Below are 22,153 nucleotides of genomic sequence, written 5' to 3'. Positions count from 1 at the left end.
CTCCTTTCCACAGATCTACATAATGGTGCTGGAAGAAGCAGTAAGCAATTGTTTCAGTACCGGAATGCGTTTGAGTCTGCAAACCTACTAACTTGCATGGTTTAAGGATTTTCACCAGCCCTTCTCTAATCTTTTCCCATAATGAGAAAGGTTGAAAATGTACTCCTGACAAAGCAGAAGTAGACTTTCTTCCAGAGTTGGGAAGAAAGTGGTTGGAGGGAAAGTGAACTTGTAAGCCCTCAATAGTCTTTCACAGGAGCAAATCTACACATGCATATTTGCTTGTGCTAAAAAAATGTTCACAAATATTTTCTAGGAGTACGATTTCCTGGTTTACTTCTGTAAGTTCTGTAGAATTCATGAAAGCCACTAATTCAAAGACATATACCATGAGTGCACTTTTGTGACCTTCTTTAAGAATTGTGTCCCTAATTAGATCTGGCGCTAACAAAAACATTTTATTTTTATTAAACTTCTATTTCTCTCTATCTAACGGTTGGCTTTACTATGAGTGATCACATTCTGCTCTTGCACAGGACAATATTGGCACACAAAGTAGTTTTGTTCAGTGGCAGGAACCACTGTGGCAATCATTGGTATACCAAAACTGGTGGAGGCCCCCTGCCAACAACATGGAGGGCCTACCCTCCAGACTCACTCAGGGCAGGTGCTGTGCTGATGGGGCACCCCAGAGGGGGGGTTGCGGGGCTTTTGTTACACCACTGGTGGCAATGTGTGCTTTTTGAGACCAATAACTTTTTTTATTTTCCCCAGTGTTTGTTACAATGGTGAGGGGCCTGGCAGCCCCCACAACACTAGTGTTACAAAAGCCATGCCAAAACAAGGCTTGTATTGACAAAACCAAAAACATTTTGGATCGGTTGGCTTGGTCAGTGTTTGTTTATTTTTATGTTTCCCATCATCTTGTTGAAAATGGTTACACTGATTTTCCATTAGGAATATTTTTGGAAATACTAGCATGCATCAACACATTTCACTAAATGACGCTTCAAAGAAATGGCACCTAAATTTCAAGGTATCAAAATGTTTCTTTTCCTACTTGCATTTTTGTAAACATTTTATTTTGAATTCAGAGAGTCATCACTCTTGCTTACAAGCTTCTGCAAACATTTGCATCTAACCAGAGAGCTTTCTAGGAGCATTATACTTAGCCCCATATTGCTTAACTTTTCAAACGTGTGTATACTTTTTTAGGGTCGAATCTGCGTTACCATGCGCTTGCGCACGTGTATCCCTTGCGAGACACTGTAGTAGTTATGAAAGGGCTCAGAGCCCCGTCCATGTCACGTCAGTGCCTTTCACTGGTTCATGGGCTTGCCTTTTAAAATCTGCTTGCTTTCATTAGTGAAAGCCATGCATATGTCATGCCTTTTCCAGTAGTTATCCCTCCTCGAGCGCAGCAACCAGGTACTGAAAACATACGAGGCTCGCTGTTTTCCTTCCGGTTCGTGGACTACTGTTTCTCTTTTTTTGCAGCGCGATCTCACTTGGCAGAAGTCGAGCAATTTGCATGACATGGACCCTGTTACATTGTTAATTTCACTTTTGCCGGCTACGTAGATAATAGCACTTTTGCTGATAGGTTTCACTATGAGTGAACTGTAGCAGCTCGATCATACTCTTTTTTTCCATTTAACAAGGCAAAAAAAGTCCGGTTGGGAGTTTACAACTGCTAATAGCTCTAACTCGGAGAAATGCGAGACCCGTTGCATTGCAAATACTTGTTTTTTATTGGAACCACTGTTAGCAGTGCAATGTGACCTTAAAACATTTATTTAAAGAGCTAACCCCTATAAAGTTTTTAATTAATGAACCACAAATACATTTGGACACACATTACCTCAACTGCAGACAGTTCCCTTCTCTGTAAACTGGCAGTCAAAGGGATTGTGCTGCAGGGGGTTGGGCCTACTTGTCCCAAGGACAAAATAAACATGAAAACTTGTTGCCCTTGACCCCAAACTATGGGGGTCATTCTGAGTTTGCCGCCCGCCAAACTACCCCCGTCGAAAGTCCGCTCCGCAGTCAAAAGACCGCGGGGCCATTTCGACTTTCCCGCTGGGCCGGCGGGCGACCGTCAAAAGAGCGCCCGCCGGTCCAGTGGGAAAGGCCCTGCAACATTGAAGCCGGCTCCGAATGGTGCCGGCGGTGTTGCAGGGGTGCGACGGGTGCAATTGCACCCGTCGCGATTTTCACTGTCTGCAAAGCAGACAGTGAAAATCCTGCTGGGGCCTTGTTAGGGGGCCCCTGCACTGCCCATGCCAGTGGCATGGGCAGTGCAGGGGCCCCCAGGGGCCCCACGACACCCGTTCCCGCCATCCTGTTTCTGGCGGTGAAAACCGCCAGAAACAGGCTGGCGGGAAGGGGGTCGGAATCCCCATGGCGGCGGAAACCACCGGACCCGGCTGGGCGACCGCGGCTTTACAGCCGCGGTCGGAATAGCAAAGGAAGCACCGCCAGCCTGTTGGCGGTGCTTCCGTGGTCGTCGACCCTGGCGGTCATCGAATGACCCCCTATATGTCCCGGGTGTTGGAGGATAGGAATGCCACATCCCTGATGAGTAAATTCAGAACCAACGTAAAACATCCCATGTTATGTAAATACCCATCATCCTAAACATATAACAAGGCAATTGCAGCACTCATTAGTATATTCAGTGCATGCTTGTGACACATTCAGTGCCTGGTTCGGAAGATGCTGTCACCTGCATCCACCTGAAGAGCACTCCCACAGAACAGACACCATGCCCAGCAGAATAGATGTTTCTGGGGGTCACCTTCCCTTTCCTGGATTCACCTTATCTCACAGTGGAACTTTCATCTATTTAGGATCCAACTATATCCCTGAGTTAATAATAAATAAATGCACTACATAAAAGTGAAAAATATAAAGAGGCGAGTGCAGGAGTGCTACAGAAAGACTAAAGAGAATACAAACAAACGTATCAGTCTAATTAAAACTTAGAGCCCGAGTGACTCATGATAAAAACTCAGACAGATTTGACAGGTGGAATTGATCCGCATTGACTTGACTTGTGCTAATCACTTTGTATGGTTGCTTCTGCCTCTCCATCCTTACACCACGTTTTCAGTAAAGTTATTTTTTATTGTTAGCCTTTTTTGACCAATTAAACTGCTTCATTGTACCTAACATTAACATCTGTAAACATATATGCTAATTTTCACAAGTTACTGTGCAAAACCTCCTTATAAAGTTGTAATTACATTATATTCAGCTTTGCCAATGATTCTGGTCCAATGCGCTTGCAAATACACCATTGTCACATGTTTCTCGATTCTTCCTCAAGAAACAAAACACTCATCCTAAATATACATGGTGTACTTGTAAATGTCACTATATTGGACACTATTGGATTTAGAGGAGAAAGATAGACCTCTAGACTCTTCTGTCTTTCTCTCTCACTACTGCCTTAATTGGGGGCCATGCCCCACAAAACCTATACTCCTGGCTATGGCTCTGATATAATTTATTTCTGTTTGTATGTCTGACACTGTGTGTGGTGTGTGTGTGTTTGTGTCTGGCAGTGAGTGTAGGTAATGTGTTTGCTTTTAATTGTAAGTAATGTCTTAGTGTAGCATATGTGCATATGTGTGAATCTGACATACCTAAAAGTTTAACACGTATGGCTGTATAAGGGTGCATGTGTGTGTCAGATGCAGTCCAGGATTCATTTTTGCCAATCTGATATACATGCTGTTTGTCTTGTTAAAATATATGACTACAATTCACAGAATGAAAACAAAAACAAACTTGTAATGAAAGAGCCACTTACACATAGAACGGGGAAACCTGAAGGCTGTGAAGGTGTGCGTGTGTGTGTGTGTGTGAGAGAGAGACAGTGAGAGAGAGAAAGAAATCTTGAGAAAGAATGTCTTACTTTCCTTCAATTGAGGTGTCGGTCTGTATGAAAGTAATGTTTTGTATTGACAGTATAGGTAATGTGTATAGGCTAGGAACATGTTTATTACTGTGTGTATGTGTTAAGAATGTGTGCATATTAGATCTTTGTCTGTTTAGTGTGCCTCTTTTTGTATTAGGAATGTATGCTTGGCTGTTCTGAGTGTATCAGAAAAGTGTATTTGTCTGGAGTATATGCCCTGCTGAGAGTCTTCTAAATGTGTGCCTAGACAATTGTCTAGTTCTCTGTTTAAGATATATACATCTGACTGCTTGTTTTAGGAATGTGTGTCTGGCTGCGCCTGTGTTAGGAATCTGCTTTTGTGGGTACATGTGCTGTGTATGGAATGTGTGCCTGAATGTGTGTTTAAAGAATAATGGCTGTATCACGTTATGAACAGATGTGAGTTATGTGTAGAGGTATGAAAGGTATCAGAGTGTTCAATGTGAGTGGAATTAAGTTTCAAGTTTACTTACTTTATTTATGATATGGAAGTATCTAGGATATCCACATATACCTCAATACAAAATATCAAATTCTGATGGCCATGAGAAACACATTAATATTCCGTAATAACAAAGACAGCAGTATACAAATCACAATACAATATAAAATTATAATAATACAGTTTTAAAAAGCACTTAAAAAGTTTAAAAAAATCTATAGCAGAACATTTCATTTGTAGGGGCTTAAAGTGACTGAAGTACTTCCAACACAGTAAGTAAGGATAAATGAAGGCATATGGGTGCAGCCATTTTCAATGGCATAGCAGCAGAGCCGGACAGGCAAAGAGGATGCGGTTCAAATCTCGGTTGTCATTCTGATAGAGATTACAGACAGCTGAAGACTTATACCATCTGGCCCACAAGACATTAAGGGCCTGATTCCGACCTTGGCGGAGGAGCTTACTCCCTCCCAAACATGATGGATATCCTGTCGGCCGTGTTACAAGTTCCATAGGATATAATGGAACTTGTAATACGGCGTTCAGGATATCCGTCACATTTGAGATGGAGTAATCCCCTCTGCCAAGGTCCTAATCAGACCCTAAGTGTAAGCAACCCCTGCCATAGTAGAAGCCATAAATGTCTTACCACGTGCTACAGATTCCAGATGAGATAAAGTTGCATTCTCTTCATCACCACAGAATTCAATAAAGGCTGGAAGCCCCTTCTTTTTGAGCAGGCCTCTCTTTCTAAACAAAAACTTAAAAACCAGGAGGCAAGCTTAAGGCTGTTTTTTAATTGCAGTCGTGAAAGAGCAAAACAAGGTGGTAATCTAATTGTAACATTTCTATAACATAAATGAAGTTGTTACCAATCATTTACTTTACCCTGTTACCAACCAGAATTTCATTCTTTAAAAGAGACTCTAAGGTATCATCATCACTCCTTGCCAGGCTGGCCACCCAATGCACCACCTCCATCAAGCCTTGTACAAATGCACTTCTCAGGCCCATTTCCAGCCTTAAAGATGCCACCGGGGAAGCAGAATTAACAGTGGATAATTTTCTAAGGACACGTCCTTTCAACTTATCAAGGAACTCCCACATTGAAACTTCAGTCTGCTCTCATCCGTGGAGCAGAACTGAATGGGATTTTTGCTTAACACACCTCTAAAAGGTGTTTAAAGTGTTTCCAGAATCTATCACTAGCATCTTTCTTTATACGGGCCTTCAGGAGCCTCCTTCTCCTTTTTAGTAAGACAGCATTTCTATCCGGGGAGTATACCCAATATTGTTTCTGAACAAGGGCATTGATCTCCCTATTTAGTCACAATAGTGGACAGGGGATTGCCTTGAACTTACCTCAATCATCTGGAGGGAACCCACAAGCAACTGCTTTTTCAAGTTAATTCCCTACCCAGCTTTTAAGATTGCCAAGTGTGGCTTCTAGTTTACTTTTCAGACCCACAATCATGCAGTGATCCCACTGTGCCCGTCTTGTTTTATAATCAAATATAGATTTGGACCCTTCAAAGCCCCAGGTGATGGTGGGAAGCTATTTCAGATCAAGAGAAAAGGACAGAAGGCTATGATCACTAAACAAAGTCTCTAGAACCTTTAGGTCACCCAGAAAGGAGGACACTGTCCGACCTGTCACACCATAATCCAAAATTGCCACCCCTTGGGGATTTGTATGTATACTGTGGTCGAGGGTCTGATGGAAATCTACCATTATCTATAATACAATCACTGATTTTCAATTGCTCAAGGAGGAGCTTCCCTCTCTTGTTGACTCTAGTATTTGGAGGAATGACACAAGGGGGATTTTGTAAAGCTTCCTCTTTTTCCTCATCTCAATATTGATAGAGGGCATGATTTGAGATTTTGAAATTTAGATCCACTACCAAAATTATACAGTAGGGCAGCTCCATATCAGAGAATGTATTGATGAACGAGTTTATGTAGGAGGGTATCGTGGAAAACACCAGGGGGAATGTAAGAATTAACCAGTAAAAGAGGTGCCCCCTACAGCTCCCCTCCAATGCAGAGCAAAGGTAAAGCCATAGGCAAATTACTGGGATCTCTTAAGCATTCATACTTCCATTTAAGCCTGTTAGTCAACAGGCAGACTACGCTCCCTTTGCATGACCCCTCCAAGAGGGAGCTGCGCTGCAGTAGAGAGAGTAGTGATTATCACACAAGAGCTCTTCATCACACCAAGTCTCCTGGAGGCAAATCACATCTGCATTTAAGGAATTCAAGAAGTCCAGTTTCTCCCTATTGTTCCTTAAACCTGCTACATTCCAAGAGATGATCTGAAGATCATTGCTAGTGAAATAACTGTATAGGGTGAGTCATAGAAGAAGAACTATTTAAAACTTCCAGGAACCAGTTCCAGGAGTAAGCTCCAGCATTTAGGCCTCGGAAGAAACAATTTGGTGGGTCCCTAAATAACACCTGTCTGCCATGCCTCCCTAGAGAGACTTTCAATCCCTGTTGGCCTGGAGGGAGACCATTATTACGGGTGGGGATAGAGGAGAGGCCTACCCACTATCCCCCTTCTCATTCTGGTGAAAATCCCAAACAACAAACTGACTACCCTTCCCCCCTGATATGGAAACAACATCAATGCCCCTACATTGCACCCATTCTGAATTATTTAAAATTGCATTAACCGTAAGTTTGAAGTAAAAGGGCACCTTTGTTTTAATACCATGTCCCGAGTCAACAAGAGACGCTAGGTTAATATCACTGCTTTCAATTAACCTTAGAGATTCTACCTCTGAGAAACATTTTAATAGTAAAGATCTATTCAAAATTAAATCCGATCAAAGAGAGGAATGAATTCTAAGATGAAATTGTCCATACTACACTGCCTCTGCTTCTTTCCCTCTAGGAACAACCATTCTAGCCAGCCCTTCTTCTAACCTGAATCTACATGGGTTTCAGGGGCTGTGAAACAAAGTGTGGCGATGCCGAGCTTTCTTCCAGAGCTGTCTATTCCTCTCCTATTTCTCCTGGGAGGCTTGGGGGGCTGGTTGGTGCACCCGTTTCTGAATGGCCAGAGTGCCAGTTTCAAGATGGCCCTTCCAATATTTGAAGCTCTTGCGGAGAGGGATCTTCTTCTATACATCACACTTTTCTCCCACCTTTTTTGGAGATTCTTCAATTCAGTTTTTTTAGTTTTTTCACACCCCCCTCCATTTATTCTTTTTGTTCGATGATCTCTGCACTGGTAAGCAAGAATCTCTGGCAGCTGTCTCCACCTTTAAACAAGCTTTAAAGATTGGGAATACTTCCTGTTCCACACTCTGGATCTTACAGCCTAGCCTCCTACCCGGTGAAAAATTATCAAACATAAATCTAATAGAATCAAATGGGCTCTTGGTAGGGGAAATATTCTTGGGCAGCTCTTTTTCCTGTGGCTTTCAGGCCTGAGAGCTAAAGTCAATCCCAGGATGGACAATTTTATTCCTCACCACATAAGTTGGCATTGGTGCCCCTTTAATTGGGGGTGACTGATTACAATAAGCTCCCTTACTGTTGATCAGTTCTTTCAATATTGCGTTCACCTTGTCGAAAATGCATTCAGACCTTCCAGCAAATATTTCCAGGAAGTTGAAGATCAAAGAGAAAAGTATCTTTAAACTAAGTAATGATGCAGAGACCTTTATATCTTGTTCAAGTGGGTTACTCAGTAGATTATCACTTATGTCCAAATCAGGGGTCCAAGAGAGATGGGAATTCAATGAGGGGTGATTTGATGGGGTACTACTGAAGAGCTGCAAAACTGTAGACAATGGGAGGGGAGAAGGCCCACTGGGCAGCAGACTATCAGCCCCCTGTTTTGGCCCAGATCTCCTACAGAAGTCCATACCTAGCCCAGGCAGTGTACAGTTCTCCGCCCGAGACCCAGAGTCTATTCTTTGTGATGGGCCTTTCTTCTGAGGTACAGGGGACCAGTCTACCCTGCCCGAGGCTGGCCCCAAAGTAATGCATGACTGATTTGGAGGCTTACCAAGAGGCAGGGAGGCAGCTGTTTTGGAGCTATGATCTTCCTTTTGGCAATGGGACACAAGGGAGGGAGAAATTACCTAGTCCAATTCTTGAAGGGTAGGTGTAGGAGCGCTCTCCTCTGGGCTTGAACCACTCGGACCTCTGGAACATATAGCCCCACTTGAATCCCCATGACTGGTCACATTGGTTTCAGAAACCTCTGACAAGGCTTTTTCCTTTTCCCAAAGAGAAAAAAAAATGTTTGCCCTTCAAAGTTGTGACTAGAAGATTTATTTTTTATAGGGGATTAGATATGTTTTTTGCGAAAACCCTCCCATGGAGCAGGTAACCTGATCTTAGCTTCTTTGCTGTCATTGTGCCCTTCTGATACCACCAGCGTGCACTTGCCAGTGACACTTGCCACTTACACTAGTGCACAACACCAGCAAACAAATCCCTATGCTGGCGGGTTTTCACAATCTGTCAGACTAAAGAAGCAGACACGAGCCCAACTGAAGGATTAAGAAAATAGATATCCGCTTCAGGACTGACCGGAGAGCACCTCCTTACAAACAATTGGGTGATTCCTCCTTCACAAAAGAGGGACTGCTGTAGGAAGCTACCCCTTCTTCTAGAGAATACTGAGGACCTTTGATTGCAACAACCAAAATCAATTGGAGGAGCAGATTGAGAAGCGACTGATAAAGAGGGGAGAAGGGCAACAAGCTGCACTGTGACCTACCCATGGCCGCCTCCACTGCTGAGTGCATAGCCCTCCTGGTCAGGCCTTCTCATTGGGGGACCCCAGCCACAGCATCCCTTTTACCCCACTCACCTTACCTCACGTCCACCCATTGCCCAGAGGGTTGTGGCCCAAAGGCTGTATACAGGTTGAGGCAGCACTCAGTCAGTTCAACTTCTTGAGCCATCCTCCCCTCCAGCAACTGCCCCTCTGCAGTGAGGACGATGAGGGGGGCTGGAGAGGCAGGGCGATGAAAGGTACAGAAAGCACAACAGCCCAGCAGGCTATGTGGGAGGCAGCTGTAGATAAGTGTAGATGTGGCTCACTCCACTCTCCTTTCCCGCAAACCTCCCCTAAGCAGCAAGGACTATGGAGAGGTGGCAGAGTAGCAAGATAAGACAGGAGTCCAATGGTTGGTCGGTCAGGCAAAGCAGAATTGAGAGGAGGGGGTGGGACAGTAGCCTTACACAACCACTCAATTTCACAAGGAGCTGCCAACTTCACATGGTGCTTGCAGTTCCTGGCTTGTTGCTTTAGGCGATTCAAGGAGCTGAAATTGGTAGATGGTCGTACCCAATCTCACCCCAAGCTCCTGCCTCCTGGCTCTCGACTCTCACCTCCCAGCTGCACTCTACACTATTTTCCGGTTCCGGTGGAGTATAGATGTAAAGAGGTAAGGGGACAGTACATGTAAGTGTGAGAGAAATTAGTTCATACAGCTGAAAGAAGGATCTGTGCAATCTGGTTTATGCCTACTTATGAAATGCACAATGCTACATGCATATAGCTGAGATGGGGCTAGCTGCACAGTAAACAAGCATTTTCAATGCAACAGGTCTTGCATTTGTTCGAGTTCGAGCTCTTAGCGTTGTAAAGCAAAAAAAATAACATAGCGTGATCACGCTATGTAAAATGCAGCGCGATCGCGCTGTGTGTAAAATAAACAGATAAAGTCGTCCGGACTCCAGGCTGAAAACATCGAGCTTCGTATGTTTTTGGTACTTTACCGGTGCTGTGTAGGTGGGCTAAACACCGGAAAAGGCATGACGTATGCATGCCTTTCACAAATGAAAGCAAGCGGACTTTAAAAGGCAAGCCCACGAACCAATGTAAGTGACTGACGTGGCATGGGTGAGGTTTCAAGCCCAAAGAGAGATTACAGAATGGACGGAGCACTTTGTGTTCGCCCATAAAAATGAGGTGGATAAGGTGATGGAGGCTAGATTATGTCACATCCTGTGGGTTTTTTAACTTTAGTAAATGCAACTCCAGTAATGCCATCATTGGCAAAGATCATGTGACATCTCTTCCTGTGACATCTCCCGGGCCAAAGGTCATACTAACCACTTCCTTTGGTGTCATCTGGGGGTCGAAGGGCACATGATATCAATTCTACTACCCGTAACACTTTGGTGAACCAATACCTAAGGTTAACAGTAGTTCTGGACAAAAAGGTTCTCAACAAATTTGAAGCACCCAAAATTTGTTTTTGTTTTTGTTTTTGGATTAGGGCCAAAGTTGCAAAGAGAGGAAAAAAGAGAATGATCAGCAGGGCATTAAACGCATTTATTTTTTTATTTCCTTCTAAGGATTTGCATCTTTGTGGAGCAGTAAAGTGAATGAAAATTTTTTGGCTAGTGTAATGTGAGTAGGCAAATCGGTAGCAAAAGAATGCTGCTCATGTGGTCTGTGATGTCTCAGATGGTTTGCGCCGTGCTGGTCTGTTTTTCTGTAGTAGGGCATTTTGTCTTAAAGGAAAAAAATCTGGATTGCCATGTGACTTTTAAAATCTTGAATACAAACAAGAGAGACGTGATAAGTTTGATTCCATATTGAATAGGAGGCCAGTATTAGCTATGTTTGTCCAGCTCCAGGTTACAGCATAAGTAAAAACAAGACCATATGCAAAGGACTATCTACTTTTTCAATTAACTCTGTGCCACCAACATCTTTTTAATGTTTTAATGAATTCTGTGAATTTAGTTCCCCGTACATCCTTATTCTAACGCAATCATATGAATTTTACACTTTAAAATGGACCCTGTGGCTACAATACATCATGGCCGCAGCTCTTTAATGTCACCTTTGTTAACGTGGATGCAGTGCTGGGGTGCCTTTACTTGGAGTATTCTGGGAGGCCAAAGCACTGAGGCAGTGGCGTGCAGCCTCTGAGTAGTGACCTGTTTCTTTGATATGCACACGTTTAAGTGCTTCTGGCCCAGTCAGTCCAAATGAAAGCTGCATTCCCAAGGGTCCTTTGGCGAGGTGCTCGCAAACGCGGTGGTTTCAGGGGTGAATAAGAAAAGCTATGACATGGAATGTATCAATTTAAAAAGATCGTGCCTTATCTTATTGGCATTTATTATCATTCTCTGAGGGGAGAACCTGTTCTTGGTGATTATTGAAGAGGTGGATATTTGGCAATTCTCTATGCCTGACACCAAAGTTGAGAATACATTTTTTGGTCTTGAAAGACTTCCATTGTCCACTGCAGCTGATGTAAAAATGTTTCTAGGCTATACTACCAGCATGTCACACTGACAAATGTATTTAGTTTAGACTACAATGGGGCCTCGGGGGGGGATGAGGAGGAACGAGGAGGCCCCCCCCCGGGGTTTTTGTGGCAGGTGGCACGACCCGCGACGTGGTTTGTCACCTGGGGTGTCATTCCAAAGGGGTGGGTCCCGATTATTTAAGCGGCCATTTCGAGAGGCAGTCACCATTTTGAAAGGTGACCTGGTGGCCTGGGGTGTAGGTGGTGGGTCTCTAAATCTTTCACGTGGTAGCTGTTGATTTGAGCGGAAAACTCTGTTAACAGTGTTTGTGGCAGTGTTTTAGCAGGTTTTGAGGGCTTACCGAGATTCCTGTGCGGAGATTTTCTGTTAGGCGAGATGACGGATCCGAAGGTGCTTGAGGCCGTCGCTCTGCTCCGGCAGGCCGGCCGTTTGGACTTGTTGAGGGAGGGGGCCCTGGAGCCGGGCCGTCTGGCGAAGAGGGCCTCCGCGGGGGTGGCGGCGGCGGTCGCTGCTTGCTCCCCTCCGCGCCTGGTGGAGAAGGTGAGAGGCGTAGGATCAGTGGCGGGGGAGAGGGGCGGCACCAAGGCTGGGAGAGGGAGGGCTGCGCGGCCTGCGGTTAGGCCGGCAGCTGCTGGGGAGGCATCGGAGGCGGGGCTTGGGGGGGCTCAGCCGGGGGGCAGTCAGGCTCTCGGGGGTAAAGGGAAGCCGCAGGTGGTTCGGCGGCCTCAAGGGAACCGCATGAGTTTAACCGGCGCGCTCGGGAATAGCGCGGCCGGGGGGAGGGTAATTAGGGGACGTGACAGCGCGCGCCACGCGCGCGAGGCCGTGCTTAGGAACAAGGGGCCAAAATTAGTGGAGGTGTCTGGATTTAGGGCGGGGCGGGGCCGAGGTGGTGCCAAGGTTTCCCAGCTGCGCAGGGGAAAAAAGGAGTTTTCCCAGTCGGGGTGCCAGGTATCGTTGGTAGTAGGAGGGGCTGCCAGGCAGGGCGAGTCAGACAGTGAGGTGGAAAGGGACCCTAAGGTCCCGATTTCGCAAAAATGGCCTACCATATTGCAGTGGAGCAGCGAGGAGGAGGGGGAGGGTGCGGTTGGGTGTGGTTGGCAAGATTTGGGAGGCTTTGGGGGAGCCAGTGTTTGTGGGGTCCCTATGAGAACTTATGGTTTTCGGTCCCACATGGGTGCATGTGGGGCAGAGGAGGAGGTGGGGGAGGGAGAGCATCTAGAAGGGGGGGCTGCAAGGGATTGGGATATTGGGGGTTGTTGAATCAGACCCAGGCACACCAGACCTTTTTTGGCAGGGGCCATTGGATTACGAGGAAGATGACCCAGGCGAGCAGGAGGCGGCTCGGCGGCACTGGGAAGAAGAGAAGGCTACCCCAGGGGCGGCTAGCCGGATGGCTTCATCAGGACGGAGGGGAAGGCGAGTGGGGGCTGCAGAAGCTTCTGCTAGGCTGTACGGTGGTGTGGGTGTTGCGCCCCCTGACGCCGCGGCCTGGGAGGAGCAACGTCCGGGCCCGTCCAGGAGTTCATTGGATATCAGAGGGGAGTATAGTGGCGCGAGCAGGTGTGGTGGTGAGCGAGTGGTTGTGAGACAGCGGGATGAAGGTGTGTCGGACGAAAGTCTGGAGGAAGGTGAAGTAAGAAGCGGTAGCGAGCAGGAATGGTGGGTGAAGCAGGGGTGGGGAAACGCTAACCCTGTCCGTCAGTCTTTGCAGGTTAAGAGAACGGGTAGACCGTCTCGGGGATGTCGGGAAGAGCACAATGTGGGAGAGGCACGGAAGGTTCAGGAGCGGCCCCCGTTGCTGTCCCCAGGTAAGGTTTCAGCATGCTCAATGATATCCGTGGCGTCGGAGGCGAGGGAGGAGGCGGTGCGCTTAGTGAGGGGTGTGTATATGCAGGACGCGGGGGTATCTACGGAGGGCGACGGGACAGCAAAGTCAGGGGAGCAGAAGGCAAGTACGGAGTCGGTGGTAGGCGCAGACGGGAAGGACTCAGAGAAAGGTGGCAAGGTAGAAAAAGATGGGGGGCCGTCGGCTAAGAAGGTGAAGCTGCCCTACATGGGCACGGCGAAACCTTTGGGGGCTCACTTAATGGCGTCCACGAAAGACAAGATCTGGAAAGGAGAGTATGTTGACATGTTAAAATTGTTGCATCGTGAGGTGCGAGCAAAAGAGGGCTCCATGGAGGAAGAATGGGAGCTGTCAAAGCGTCCAAAAGTGCCAGTCACGATAGAGAATTGGACGGCGGCGTTTTTGATACTCGCTAGCGTGTACTGCGAGCGTTTCCCGGAGCGGTCCGTCGCTCTCTTTAAATATATGGACATCATAAGGAAGGCGCAGCTCAATTACGGGGGGTGCGCATGGCGCCAATATGATGAAGAGTTCCGAGCGCGCATGGCGGCGGATTCAGACGTGCAATGGGGGGAAATTGACACAGACCTGTGGCAACATACCATGGGCCCGGCGAAGTTCGGTAAAACCGTGTTTACTGCCAGTGGCTTGCCCATAATATACCGGCCCTTTCGGGATCGCCCCACCCAAGGGGTGGGGTCGGGGGGCTCCAGCCCTAGTAGAGCGAGCGGGGCAAGGAACGGACGGTCAGGTGTGTGCTGGGATTATAATAAAGGAATGTGTACCAGAGAGTACTGCAAGTTCCGACACGAATGTTCAAAATGCGCAGGCCGCCACCCGGTTACGGCGTGTGGGGGACAGCAGAGCGCTGGCAGCACACGGGGAGCAACAAGTGGGAATCAAGGGGCTACATTGGGAGGTAAAGAGAGGCAGCGGCAGCGACCAGGCCCTTCGGGAAAAGGCTATTACGCCGGTTAAAGTCGATCAGTTAGAATGTTGGCTGGCAGGGTACGAGAAGCAGGGCGAGGCCGATTTGTTGATTCAGGGTTTTTGAGAAGGGTTTAGGTTGAGATACCAAGGTCCGCGGGAGCGTCGATGGGTGGAAAATCTACGGTCGGTGCGCGGGAAAGAGGAGTTGGTACAGGAAAAGCTGAGGAAGGAGATTACGGAGGGTCGCATGGCGGGTCCTTTTTCTTTTTGGCCCTTGCTGCACCTTATTGTGTCACTGATTGGCGTCGTACCCAAGAAAGAAAAGGGACAGTATCAGCTAATACATCATCTGTCATGGCCGGAAGGTACCTCAGTTAATGACGGTATTCCTGAGGAATTTACAAAAGTGTTGTATGCGTCGGTGGACGTAGCAATACAGATGGTGGATCAGTTGGGGCCGGGGTCTTTGATGGCTAAGACTGATGTGAAGTCAGCATTTTGTTTACTCCCGGTTCACCCAGATGACTTTGAGCTCTTGGGTATCCAGTTTCGGGGCAACTGGTATGTGGATAAGGCACTGCCTATGGGGTGCTCCAGCTCGTGTGCGCTGTTTGAGCGATTCAGTATGGCTCTTCAGTGGATTTTTGTGCGGCATACGGGTCACCAAGAGATAACACACTACTTGGATGACTTTTTCTTTGCGGCGCCGGCAGACAGCCCGCGTTGTGCGGCGGTGCTGAGCTGGTTTATGGAAATCATGGGTGATCTGGGTGTGCCCCTGGCTCCCGAAAAGACAGTTGGGCCTGCTACGGCGCTGTCCTTTTTGGGCATAGAATTGGATACGGTTGCTGGTATAGCCAGATTACCTGACGACAAAAAGGAGGACATGGTCAATCGCATTTACGCAATGTTGCGAAAACACAAGGTGACAGTGAGGGAGATTCAGGTGATATTGGGACATTTGAATTTTGCGTGTAGAGTGGTGCGAGCGGGGATGGTTTTCTGCAGGAGACTTGCTTTGGCATTGGCGGGGCATGCGCTGCCTCATCACCATGTGCGTTTAAAAGTTGGCGTGCGGGAGGATTTACGCATGTGGGTAACATTTCTGGACTCGTTCAACGGCATTCCCCTCCAGGTATGGCGTGAGCGGGAATGGGATGCACAGCTTTTTTCAGATGCGGCGGTCTCATGGGGCTTTGGGCTGTATTGGGAGGGGCGTTGGTGTGCAGAGGAATGGCCGTCGGAATGGAAAAATGGGGGTCGCAGCATTGCGTTTTTGGAATTTTTCCCGCTGATTGTAGCAGTGTGCTTGTGGGGTGGGGAATTGAGTCATTCACGGGTGCATTTTCGGGTAGACAATTTGGCGGTGGTTCAGATGGTGAATCATCAGTCGGCACGGGAAGCGGGTTTATTGCAGCTGCTACGTGTTTTCGTGCTTCATTGCTTGCGCAATGACATACAATTTAGCGCAAAGCACTTTCCGGGCGTGCACAATGACATCGCGGATGCTTTGTCTCGTTCTCAGTGGGAGCGTTTCCATGGATTTACCACGGGCGTGGCACTGAGAAGAATTCGTATGCCGAAGGCGTTGTGGAGAGTCGGCGAACCCGGATGCTTCGGTTGGTCTTGAGTTCTTTGGCACTGTCGACTCAGAGGGCGTATGCGAAGGCGTGGGGAGAGTTTTTGCCATCTGGGGCTCGGAGACGCGTGAGACAGGAGGACATTGTTGAAGACGTGGTACAATTTATTATGGATTTAATTGGCAAGGGTCAATCTAGAGTCACTATCTCGGGTAAGTTGTCGGCGCTCGGGTTTATGGGCAAGCTTATGTGGGGCTACCCCCCGTCGGCGGGCGAATTGGGTGTGAGAATATTGCAAGGTTGGGAGAGATCCCTGGGATATAGAGGGCGAGCGCGCCACCTGATATCCCTTTCAATATTGAAGAAGCTGCTCCAGGTTATGGAAAAGGTATGCTATGACAGTTACGAGGTTATCCTCTTTAGGACATTGATGTCTTGGATGTTCTTCGGGGCTTTTCGGGTATCGGAATTACTGGGTTGTTCTGGAAGGCCAGGAATTTTATGGAAGGAGGCTCAGGAGGGTAGGGACGGTTTAGAATTGTGGGTAAGGCAATCAAAGACAGATCAAAAAGGGGTAGGAGCCTCGGTGGTGCTTCGCCGCTATCCATTTGTGGACATTTGCCCAGTCAAGCTAGGTATACAGCTGCGGGACAAAGCGTTGGGTTTAGACGGCCCGGTTTTTTGCCATACGGACGGACGGCCGGCCGGTATCGGCGGGACAGCTCATGGCTGTGATGCGAAAAGGGTTGTCGGCTCTGGGGCTAGAGGCGGCGAGCTTTGGGACGCATTCCTTTCGTATCGTGGTGGCTACAGAGGCTGGAGGCAAGGGTTGGGGTAGAGAGGAAATGATGGCGTTGGGGAGATGGCGATCTGAGTGTTTTAGGAAGTATGTGCGTGGGGTACATAGTTAAAGGATGCGGTTAGTTTTCAATAACATTTTCTCTTTTTCAGGTGTGATCCTGGGGCCAGAAGCGGCCTACCTGGAGATATGGGTTATTGGTCACTCATTTGTTAAGTGGGCACAACGTCAGGCACGAAGGACTGCTGCAGGGGACAATTTAGGTCTGGATGCGGAGCGTTACCGGTTGAAGTGGATCGGAAAAGGGGGTATGAAGTGGGTGGAATTGGTGCCCAGCCTTCAGCGAGCGAGGGGTCGAGGGCATTGTCCAGATTTATTGGTAGTTCATTTGGGGGAGAATGACCTGGTAAGGACCACAGGGTTGAATTTGTTGAAGGCCATGAAAAGGGATCTGCAGATGGTGATCGAGCAGTGGAAGGGTTGCCATGTGGTTTTCACGGCGTTCATACCGCGTCGGACATGGAGAGGGGCGAGAAAGCCTGGGGCTATAGAGAGGGCTAGGCGTAAAGTGAATAGAGAAATGAAGTGTTTTTGTGCGGAGCGCGGGATATCTTTTTTGGAACATGCCGATATAAAGTTCGCGGACGCGGAGTTTTTTCGTGATGACGGGGTTCACTTATCCTTTATTGGGATGGAGTTATACCTTTTACAGCTTAGGGAGGCACTAAGAGGGTTGCTAAGGGAGCCCTAAAGGTGGGGGGGCAGAAAAAGTGGTACCCCTCTTTTTCTGGTGGTGGGGTCAGCTGCAGGGCAGCTATTAAAAGCTCGGGGGGAGGACGGAGCTGGCAGGGAAAGTCAGGTATTAGGACGGGGGGGACAGTAATTAGACAAGGACAGGCAGGAGACTGCTCAGTAGCGGACAGGTTCAAAAGAAGCGGGTAGGTCAGGTGAATGTAAAGGAGACAACAGGAAAGAAAAGACAGGTCGAGGGTAAAGGGGGGAGGGTCCGGGGTAGGGGAGGGGGAGGTTTGGGGTAGGTGATTCGATGTCTAGTGAGGTTTTAGTTTTGTAAGGCAAAGGCCAAGGGGGTAGGTCTAGGGGCACCTGTTCCAATAAAGCAGCCTTTTACACACACAAATAAGTCTCGGTTTGGTCACTCTGCCACAATGGGGCCTCGGGGGGGATGAGGAGGAACGAGGAGTTCCCCCCCCCCGGGGTTTTTGTGGCAGGTGGCACGACCCGCGACGTGGTTTGTCGCCTGGGGTGTCATTCCAAAGGGGTGGGTCCTGATTATTTAAGCGGCCATTTCGAGAGGCAGTCACCATTTTGAAAGGTGACCTGGTGGCCTGGGGTGTAGGTGGTGGGTCTCTAAATCTTTCCCCTCCCTCCCTCCCAATATCGAGGCTGATGGAGGTGGGCTTTCTTGGGACGGGTGCCCGTTTTTTCCTACATGGGGTAGGTAGGTGTCGCTTGGACAGGTGCGTGCCGAAGGCGGGGTCAGCTGCAGGGCAGCTATTAAAAGCTCGGGGGGAGGACGGAGCTGGCAGGGAAAGTCAAGTATTAGGACGGGGGGACAGTAATTAGACAAGGACAGGCAGGAGACTGCTCAGTAGCGGACAGGTTCAAAAGAAGCGGGTAGGTCAGGTGAATGTAAAGGAGACAACAGGAAAGAAAAGACAGGTCGAGGGTAAAGGGGGGAGGGTGCGGGGTAGGGGAGGGGGAGGTTTGGGGTAGGTGATTCGATGTCTAGTGAGGTTTTAGTTTTGTAAGGCAAAGGCCAAGGGGGGTAGGTCTAGGGGCACCTGTTCCAATAAAGCGGCCTTTTACACACACAAATAAGTCTCGGTTTGGTCACTCTGCCACAACAACCATTTGCATTACAACAGTTTCCATCAGAATAACCCTTCTCCCTGCTATTGAGAATAAAACAAATCAGCTCTGATCCAGGGGAGTTTGAAGTAGGCAAAAACATGATCACAGATAAATTTCTAGAAAGAGGGTTTCTCAATACTTTCATCCTGAAAGCTATAGAAAGTGTCAATACTATAGACATATTTCAATTATTGACAAACAAAAAATTCAACAAATGCCGAAAAAAGAATGGTATTCGTATCCAGATTTTCATCCTGAATACCTGAAGTAAGCGTTGTTGTGTTGAATAATTGGTGTATGCTTCAAACAGAAAATTATTTTTGTGACATTTTGAATGAGATACTGCTGTTTGCCTATGAGAGATCGAGGGATTTGAAAGAACTTCTCAAGAGCAAAAATATCAGAGACAAGTCAGGAAATATGTCTCAACACAAATGAACCTTGGCCTGTTTAAACCGCTGCAATTACAACAACATTATAAAAGGACGGGCAATCACTCATCCATCCATAGGGACAAAACTCAAGTAACTCACCAAAGCCACCTGTGACTCCAAAGGTTGGATGCACTCATTAAAATGCCTATGTGGGATAGCCTATGTAAGCAAAACTGAACGAAAAATTAAAATGAGGAGAACAGAACACAAAAGCAATAAACGGACTAAGAATGACAAATCAACAATATCATCACATTTTCACACACAGAGGCATAATATCAGCCAACTTCGTTTCACTGTGTTGGAAACAGTCCTGATTAAAGATGGAATTGACAACAAGAATAACTTACTGAGATGAGAGATACACTGGATAAAGAATTTGGATTTTCTAGCACAGAAGGCTTTGAATGACACAGGGACATTTACACATGACCTGAAATACTGAAGCTTTCAGCAATCAAAAAAGGTATGAATTCATCAATTGTTTTGCCATTTAAGATTAATAACATACAAAGGAATGGTTTGAAGTTGGTGTCACATTCTCATGTTTTTTTCAGATGTTAAACCAAAAGGGGGGGTGGGGTTTCATTTTTCATTTTTCACTTTTTATTTTGGACGAATAAAGACTTTCATGGTTTTACCCACAGTAATGGCAATTACAACAACATATAACACAACCCTCTTTTTATGGATACTCAAGGCCAATATGACACTGGTCTCGAAGGTTGATAAATTCATTTTTTCTTTTTTTCACCCGGGAGGCTTGGGGGGCTGGGTAATACACCTGTTTCTGAATGGTCGGAGTGGAAGTTTCAAGATGGCCCTTCCAATATATGAAGCTCTTCCAGGGAGAATGTATGTTCTTTCATCGGATTGGCTGAATATTGCACTAAGGCCCTCATTACAACCCTGGCGGTAAATCCTGCTTACACCTGTGCTGACGGCTGTCAAGATACCGTGACCGCGATGGAAATCCGGTACAGGTATTACGACCCACATCTCATAATCCGCCACAATACAGACAACCTCAAAAGCCCGCCACACCAAAGGTCAGTGATAAACTGGTGATAGCAGAACCTACACTGTCACGCCAACAGGAATACGGCCACACTATCACGACCCATGAATCAACGATGCGGTCATTCAACCGCGGTAATTCATTGGCGGTACACAATGCTGCGCTCAAAATACACACACATTTACAAAACACAACCACATTGGACAATTCAAAATACACACACCGGATACACATACACAAACCACACCCACACACTCACACCACTAAAAACCACACACCCACATTACCCACAACCCCTTACAACAACATTTTTTCAAAAAGCAGAGAGAGAGAATAGCAAACACAACACCAGCATCCACAGGCACACAACACCATTACTCATACAACATCCACGCACCTCAAAGAACACACCCCAACACAACACATCACACAGCACAACAAACATCACCTCAAACATCACCCACACCACAATATGGCACCTCAAAGACACCCCAGGTTTTCTGAGGAGGAGCTCAGGGTCATGGTGGAGGAAATCATCCAGGTAGAGCCACAGCTATTCGGATCACAGGTGCAGCAGACCTCCATTGCAAGGAAGATGGAGCTATGGCGGCGAACTGTCGACAGGGTCAAAGCAGTGGGACAGCATCCAAGAACACGGGATGACATCAGGAAGAGGTGGAACGACCTACGGGGGAAGGTACGTTCTGTGGTATCAAAACACCAGGTAGCCGTACAGAGGACTGGCGATGGACCTCCACCTCCTCCCCCACAACTAATAACATGAGAGGAGCAAGTCTTGACCATCATGCATCCTGAGGGTTTTGCAGGAGTAGCAGGAGGGCGGACTCTGGTAAAGCAAATATTTACTTTTATATCCCCCCATTCTACCTGCATGCCATCACAAACTCCTACCCCTACCCACACACCCATCACCCCAACACCTCACAGATACCCCACTATCACACCCCACACATCCCAAAACCAAGCCCTGCATGCAAAACCAATGCATGGTCACCCATTACCAAAGCATGTCCAGTAGAGATACCCATCCAGGCCCCAAAATCACCAATCACACAAGGGCCAAGGCAATAATGCAAGCACAGGAGTAGAGGGTAACTCACCCATTGCACAAGATGGCACACACAGATACAATAACAATGCATTTACACCCCAACAGGACCCCTACCAAACGTCACCGGAGAAGAGGTGCCAGCCATTTCCAGTCCCCCCACAGAAGAGGCCCACAGTGACGTCAGCAGCTCTGCACGCCTGGATTAAGATGACCAGCCCGGCCCATCAGGGACCTCTGGACAGTCGGTTCCCCTGCCACAGTCCCAAAGCACCACTGAACCTCCCCCCTCAGGAAACACCACCACAGCACCCACCCAGCGGGCCCATCCCGCTGTCCCTAGGACCGTCAATCAGCAGTGTGTCCACCACTAGAGGGAACCCAGGCAACCCCACTAACCCAAGACAATCAGGGACCTGGGGTCAGTGGCAGTGGGCACACAGTTCAGGGGACAGAGGCACAGGACAACAGGGAAGCTGGGAGGACTGCTGTGCGACAGGGGGAGGACAGGCCCAGGGAACCCACTCTCTACGAGGCACTCTCCAACATCATGGGAGCATACCACCATTCCCAGGAGACCATGGGCACGGTACTGGCCAAGTTTCAGGAGAGCCAGCGGCTGCAGGAGGAACAGTACTTGAGTATCAGGGAGGACTTGAAGTCCATTAACACCACCCTGGTCGCCATTGCAGGGGTACTGGCAGACATGGCCAATACCATGAGGGAGACAGTGGCACATCAACGGCCCCTGACACTAGCCTGAACGATGAACAGCCCTCCACGTCCACCGGTGCTAGTGGACAGGAGGTGTCACCACAGGACCAACAGGCCACCAGCACCCCACCCGCTGCAGAAGGAGAACCACCCCACAAAGGGTCTGTGAGATCCAGGCACAAGAAAGAGAACATTGCCAAGACCCCGCCAGGAAATAAGACTCTCCCGATTGTCACCCTTCTGCCCCAC

This window comes from Pleurodeles waltl, chromosome 3_1, assembly GCF_031143425.1.
Source record: "Pleurodeles waltl isolate 20211129_DDA chromosome 3_1, aPleWal1.hap1.20221129, whole genome shotgun sequence".
Taxonomy (NCBI): Eukaryota; Metazoa; Chordata; class Amphibia; order Caudata; family Salamandridae; genus Pleurodeles; species Pleurodeles waltl.
Note: the sequence above shows the minus strand (reverse complement) of the source record.